Raw genomic sequence first — 6,497 nt, 5'->3', positions numbered from 1 at the left:
GGCCCACCATTTACAACCCACCAGAGTGTATATAACCACGATGCCTGGCCCACAGTAGCCAGACGACGACGACGACCGAGATGACGACGACGACCAGGAAGACGACAACTGAAGAGCCTGAAGAGTTGAAACACTGCACAGTCTCCAGACGACCCTGAAGATCCTGAAGAGCTGACACTGCATCGTCTCCAGACGACCTGGGAGACCCTGAAGAGTTGTAACACTACATCGTCTCCGGACGACCCTGAAGAGCTGTGACACCGCGTCGTCTCCGTGCTGCTCACAGTAGATGATGTGACCCTTAAGAGCTGTGACACTGCATCGTCTCTGTGCTGCTCACAGTAGACGATGCGACCCTTAAGAGTTGTGACATTGCGTTGTCTCTGTGCCGTACCATGCTGCCCATAATAAACAGACGACACTGTCGTCTCCGTGTTGTAACACTACGCCACTTGTCCCGGCTCTCACTCCTTCACTCAGGAAACCTGTTCGGCTGTCCCCCCGGGTTGGGACACCTGGCACCCGAACAGGGATGGGACAAAATACACTAAGATATTCCCCAAAACAAATTTTACCAGCTTTGGTGACAGGTTATGCACTGCTAAGATGTTCTGCTGCCCTCTTTCCTTTCCAAAATTTAATGAGAATTTAAAAACTGCTTCCAAATTCATGTCCAGTTATTCTGGTACCAGGATCTCTCTGCTCACACAAAGACAAGAGACATTCTCATCTTGATACTAGAATACAAACTATATTGGTTCCAGATGCACCTAACTCTTCTTGAAATTAAGCCTCACACTAGATTTTGACCAGGAAAAATTGGTCTTTGCCTTCCCTGGAGGACCATTTAACATGAATGATGCAAAATATAGGAGTCCGGGGAAAGTCAGTCCCTAAAGTGTCCTTCCCTTCTAATTACATAACATGACCCAGATGTGATAAGTAATTACTCTTTAATTTGTCTTCAATTATGATCTTTTCATGTAGTTGAAGATGTTAATTTGGGTAATAAATGATTTTTTGAGAGGTTTTTGCTGTAGGGCATTTGCGCTTGCCAGAAAGACAGAGAGAGAGAGACATAAAGTGAGAAATCACCCCCAAGGTGGGATGGCCATGCCACAATCCCTTCTTTTTCATTCTCCTCTTGGGATCTTGGGCACGCACACACATGTGCCCGGTGTGAGTTTAAGCCACTGGGTCCGGTATTTAAACTGTAGTCGACTACATGGGAGTCCAGTGACATAGCCATTACACCAACTGCTGGTCTCTGATAAATGACTTTTTTAACTAAAATTAAAATGATCACCATGTATCCAAGTCTTTGTTTCTAATACCATTTACCAGTGAAATAGTTTGTAGAAACATCTGACTCTAAGCTGAGGCTGAAAATATAAAATGGGAGCATCCCATAGTATTGGAGAGTAAGGGCCTAAAAAATATACATGCTGACATAGTTATGATGATATAAGGGAGCATTCAAAATGTTCATGGAAAAATGACATTAAAAGCTAAAAAGTGTATAAATTTTGCTTTTCAACATAAGCTCTGTGAGTTCAAGAGAGTTGTGTAAGCATTGACATCAACCAATTAGTCCATTCCTAAAGAACTCAGAGTGTTAAAAATGTATTGTGTCAAGACAATCTTTTACATTGTAAGTGAAGAAAAATTGATATCCTTAAGATGTTTTAAGATTAGGAGTCAAGTGATTAGTAGATAACGTGGTGGTTAAGACTCTGAAGTCCTACATGGTTGGCCTTGGTTCAAGTCCCAAACCTGGTAGCTCAGAAAAAAGATTCAAAATCAAAAAAGAAGCTGAAAGGAGTGAAATCAAGTCTAGGTTCTTAATTTAAGTTTCATTTGACATGATTTTTCAACAATGTACTCACAAAATTGCTTTTGTTTTATGAGAGAAATAACAGGAACATTAAGTGATAAAGAAGGACTCTGGTAATGCTTTCCTTGGTGCTATAGTTTTTGCTCACTTTCTCAAAACATCATCATAATAAGCAGCTGTTGCAATGATTTCACTCACCAATAATCAACAACCAAAATGCCTTCAGCGTCTTAGAAAGCTGAAGTCAGGACCTCTGTTTTTGGCTCATTTGCTTATACTTTGGACCACTTCCACCTCTTGGTTGACATTGTTTTGATTGTAATTTGTCTTCAGGATCATACCGGTAAAGTCATGTGTCAGCTCCTGGTATAGTTATTTTTTTTTAAATGCCTCAGGATCTAAATTCTTCTTGTTTATAATTTCCATTGAAATTCAACACTTATTTTTTTTTTTTGCCATAGTGTACATGTATGAGCTTGAGGGAGACAGAAACAAGAGAGAAAGTGACAAATAATCACCCACTAGAGGAGATGAACATGCCACAATACCTTATCCTCCATTCTCCTCTTAATATTTTGGGCATGTATGCACATGCACCCACTGTGTTTCAAGTCACTGAGTCTTAAAGTCAAATCATAGTTGACTATGTGGGAATACAGCACATTCACCATCATGCCACTTGCTCCATCAACCCCATTTTTAATCTATGGTGGTATACTTCCATAACTTATTCCACTTTTGCACATATATGCTTGTGTCTTATTCAATTCACTCTGGTTTTGATCTACATTTCTCTAATAATTAGTGATATAGAGAATCTTATATACCTGTTGGTCATTATATGTCTTATTTTGAGAAATGTCTGTTCATTTCTTTTACCGATTTTAAAATCAGATTTTTTTTCTATTGAGTCTCTTTAGTCCTTATACTTTCTGGATATTAACCCTTTTTCCCATGAATAGTTTGCAATATTTTATCCTATTCGTCCGGTTATCTCTTTGTTCTGTTGATTGCTTCTTTTTTATTTATTTATTTATTTTTACTTACCTTATTTTATTTCAAGTTCTTTTATACATTAAATCACATCATTTAGTTTGCAAAGTGAATATTCCAACATGTTTACATTTCTCCCCCATCCAGTTGATAATACTATAAAGTTATCTACAACAGATAATACCCCATTTCCTGCCTCATTAATACTTTGCCTCTCCGGTTTTTTCCTTAATGTTCTTTCTCAGACTGTAATTTTCCATGTTTCTACATCCTCTAATATTTCAGTTTCAGCTGTAGAGTGTCGATAGTCAGTGTATATTAAGCGGAGACACACAATGTCTCTTCTTTATAGCCTGACTTGCTTCACTCAGCACTAAATCTTCCGTATTTGTCCTCTTTCTATCAAAAGACAGGGTCTTTTTTTTTCTTTTCTTTTCTTTTCTTTTCTTTTGTTTTGTTTTGTTTTCTTTCTTTCTTTTTTCTTTTCTTTTTTTTTTTTATGGCTGAGTAATAGAGTATATGTGCCACACTTTTTTTGAATCCTTTCTTCTGTTTGTGGACATTTGGGCTGGTTCCATGTTTTAGCAATTGTGAATAGCTGCAATAAACATCAATGTGCAAGCATTTTTCTGATTAAGAATTCTTCTGTCTGAGTAGATACCAAGGAGTGGAATTGCTGGATCATATGGTAGTTCTATTTGTAGGTTTTTGAGGAATCTCCAAATTGTTCGCCACAGTGGCTGGACAAGTTTACATTCCCTCCAGCAGTGTAAGAGAGTTCCCCTTTCACCACACCCCCACTAGCATTTATCATTTTTTAAAAAAAACTCTTTATGAGGACTTTTATGATTCCAGACAAATTTTATGATTATCTTTCCTAGATCTGTGAAGAGTTGTGTCTGGTACTTTGATTGGGATGGCATGAAATATGTAGATTAATTTGGGTAGAATTGCCATTTTGATTATATTAATTCTTCCAATTCAGGAACATGGAATGTCCTTCCACTTCTCTGTGTCATTTTCAATTTCATTTTTTAACTTTTCATAGTTTTGTTGTGGAGGTCTTTAATCTCTTTGGTTAGATTTACTCCTAGGCATCTTATACTCTTTGGGGCTATGATAAATGGAAGTACTGTTTCCAGTTCTATCTCAGTCTGCCTGCTGTTCATATATAGAAATGCTATAGATTTCTGTATGGTGATTTTGTATCCTGTAACTTTCCTTTATTCATGTGTTACTTCCAGATATTTTTTCATGTATATCATTGGGTCTTCTATGTATACAAACATGTCATCTGTGAATATAGAGTTTCTCCTCTTCTTTTCCTATTTGAATGTGTTTTGTTTTTTTTTTCCTTTTTTTCTGATTGCATTGTTGAGGACTTTCAGTACTAATACTAAAAAGGAGTGGAGAAAGTGGGCACTTTTGTCTTGTACCCATTTTTAGTGGAAAAGCTTTTAGCTTTTCTCCATTCAGGATGATGTTCGCTATGGGTTATTCATAGATAGCTTTTATTGTGTTGAGAAATGACTCTTCTATGCCGATATTGCTTAGCATCTTGATCATGAAGGTATGTAATATCTTATCAAATGCTTTTTCTACATAATTGATATGATCACATGGTTTTTCTCTTTTTTCCTGTTAATATGGTGTATTACATTTATGGTTTTGTATATGTTGAACAAACCTTGCATTTCTGGAATAAAGCCTACTTAATTATTATACATAATCTTTTTTATAAGTCGTTGGATACAATTTGGATTCTTGTTGAGAATCTTTTCGTCTATATTCATCAGAGATATTGGTCTATAGTTTTCCTTCCTTGTCCTTTCCTTAAATGTTTTAGTGATGGAGGCTTTATAGAATGAATGAGGGAGAAATTTATCCTTTTGGATCTTTAGAAATAACTTGAGCAGAATGGAGATAAGGCAAGTCTCTACAGATTCAAGGGCATAGAAACTATACCCAGCATCTTCTCCGACCATGAAGGAAGTAAACTTGATCTTAATATCAAAAGAAATTCTCAAAAATACTCCAAACTTCTTTGAAAGTTTTGTAGAATTCTGAGGTGAAGCCATCAGGGATAGGGCTTTTTGTTGTTGTTGTTTTGGGGAGGTTACTTATTACTGATTCAATCCCCTGGCTTATTATAGGCATATTCAGACTTTCTATACCCCCTGGCTCATCCTTGGTAGATTGTATGTGTCCAGGAATTTGTCCATCTTATCCAGGTTTTCTTGTTTCTTGTCATATAGTTGTTCATAGTGTCCTCTAATGATGTTTTGTATTTCTACTACATCTGTTGTTATATTGCCTGCTTCATTGCAGATTTGATTCGCCTGGTCGTTTTATCTCTTCCTCTTAATAAGTCTCACTAGTGGTGTATCAATTTTTTTTTTTATCTTTCTGAAGAACCAACTTTTACTTTCATTTATTTTCTGTGTAGTTCTTTCTTTCTTTTTTTTTTCTATTCCATTTACTTCTGCTCATATCTTTATTATTTCCATTCTCCTGGAGATTTTTGTCTTTTTTTGCTTTTGCTTTTCCAGTTTTCTGAGACATGATGTTAGGTGATCCATTTGCCTTCTTTCTTTCTTCCTCTTATGTGCACTAATTGCTGTGAATGTCTCTCTTATGACTGCTTTTTCAGTGTCCCAAAGATTGTTGAAATTTGTGTCCTCATTGTCATTGACTTCCATGAATCTTCTGATTTGGGTTTTTATTTCTTCAGTAGTTGTGAAGTCATTCAATAGCAGGTTATTTAGTTTCTATGTATTTGAGTATTTTTGAGGATTTCTTTTGATATTAAGATCAAGTTTATTTCCTTCATGGTCAGAGAAGATGCTGGGTATAGTTTCTATGCCCTTGAATCTGTAGAGGCTTGCCTTATTATGCCTTATATGGGTTATATGGGCAATCTTCAAAAAGGTTCCATGTGGGGGGTGAGAAAAAAGTGTATTTCATGGTTTTTGAGTGGAAAGTTTTATAGATGTTTGTTAAATCCATTTGATTTATGGTATCATTTAGATCCTTTATCTCTTTACCTATTTTTTGTCGAGATGATCTATCCAGGGGGAATAGTGCAGTATTGAGGTCTCCAACAATTAGTATGTTGCAGTCTACCTCCCCTTTTAGATCTAACAGTCTTTCCTTCATGTATTTTCGTGCTCCTGTGTTAGGTGCCTATTGTTAATAAGCATTCTATCTTCATGATTGATTGACTCTTTTACTACAATACAGTGCACTTCTTTGTCTCTTCGAACAGTTTTTGTTTTAAAGGTTATTTTGTCAGAAATTAGAACTGTGACTCCCGCTCTTTTTTGGCTCCCATTTGCATGGAAAACCTTTTTCCAAGCCTTCGCTTTTAGTCTATGTATGTCTTTACCCTACCCATGAAGTGGGTTTCCTGTAAGCAACAGATACAAGGTTTCTGTTTATTTTATTTTTTTTTCCCATTTAGATAGTCTGTGTCTCTTGATTGGAGAATTTAATCCATTCACATTCAATGTTATTATGGATATTACTGGACTTATCCAGACATTTAAGTTGGCCATTGTCCTGGTTGTCTTTTATTTCTTTATTTCTGGCTTTTCATTCTTTAATTTTCCTAGAACAGTACTCTCTTCAGGGTTTCTTGAAGAGCTGGTCTGGCATTGACAAATTCTTTCAG

Source organism: Tupaia chinensis, unplaced genomic scaffold, assembly GCF_000334495.1.
Source record: "Tupaia chinensis unplaced genomic scaffold, TupChi_1.0 Scaffold143847_1, whole genome shotgun sequence".
In the NCBI taxonomy this organism is placed as follows: Eukaryota; Metazoa; Chordata; class Mammalia; order Scandentia; family Tupaiidae; genus Tupaia; species Tupaia belangeri.
This window is presented reverse-complemented; position numbering follows the sequence as displayed.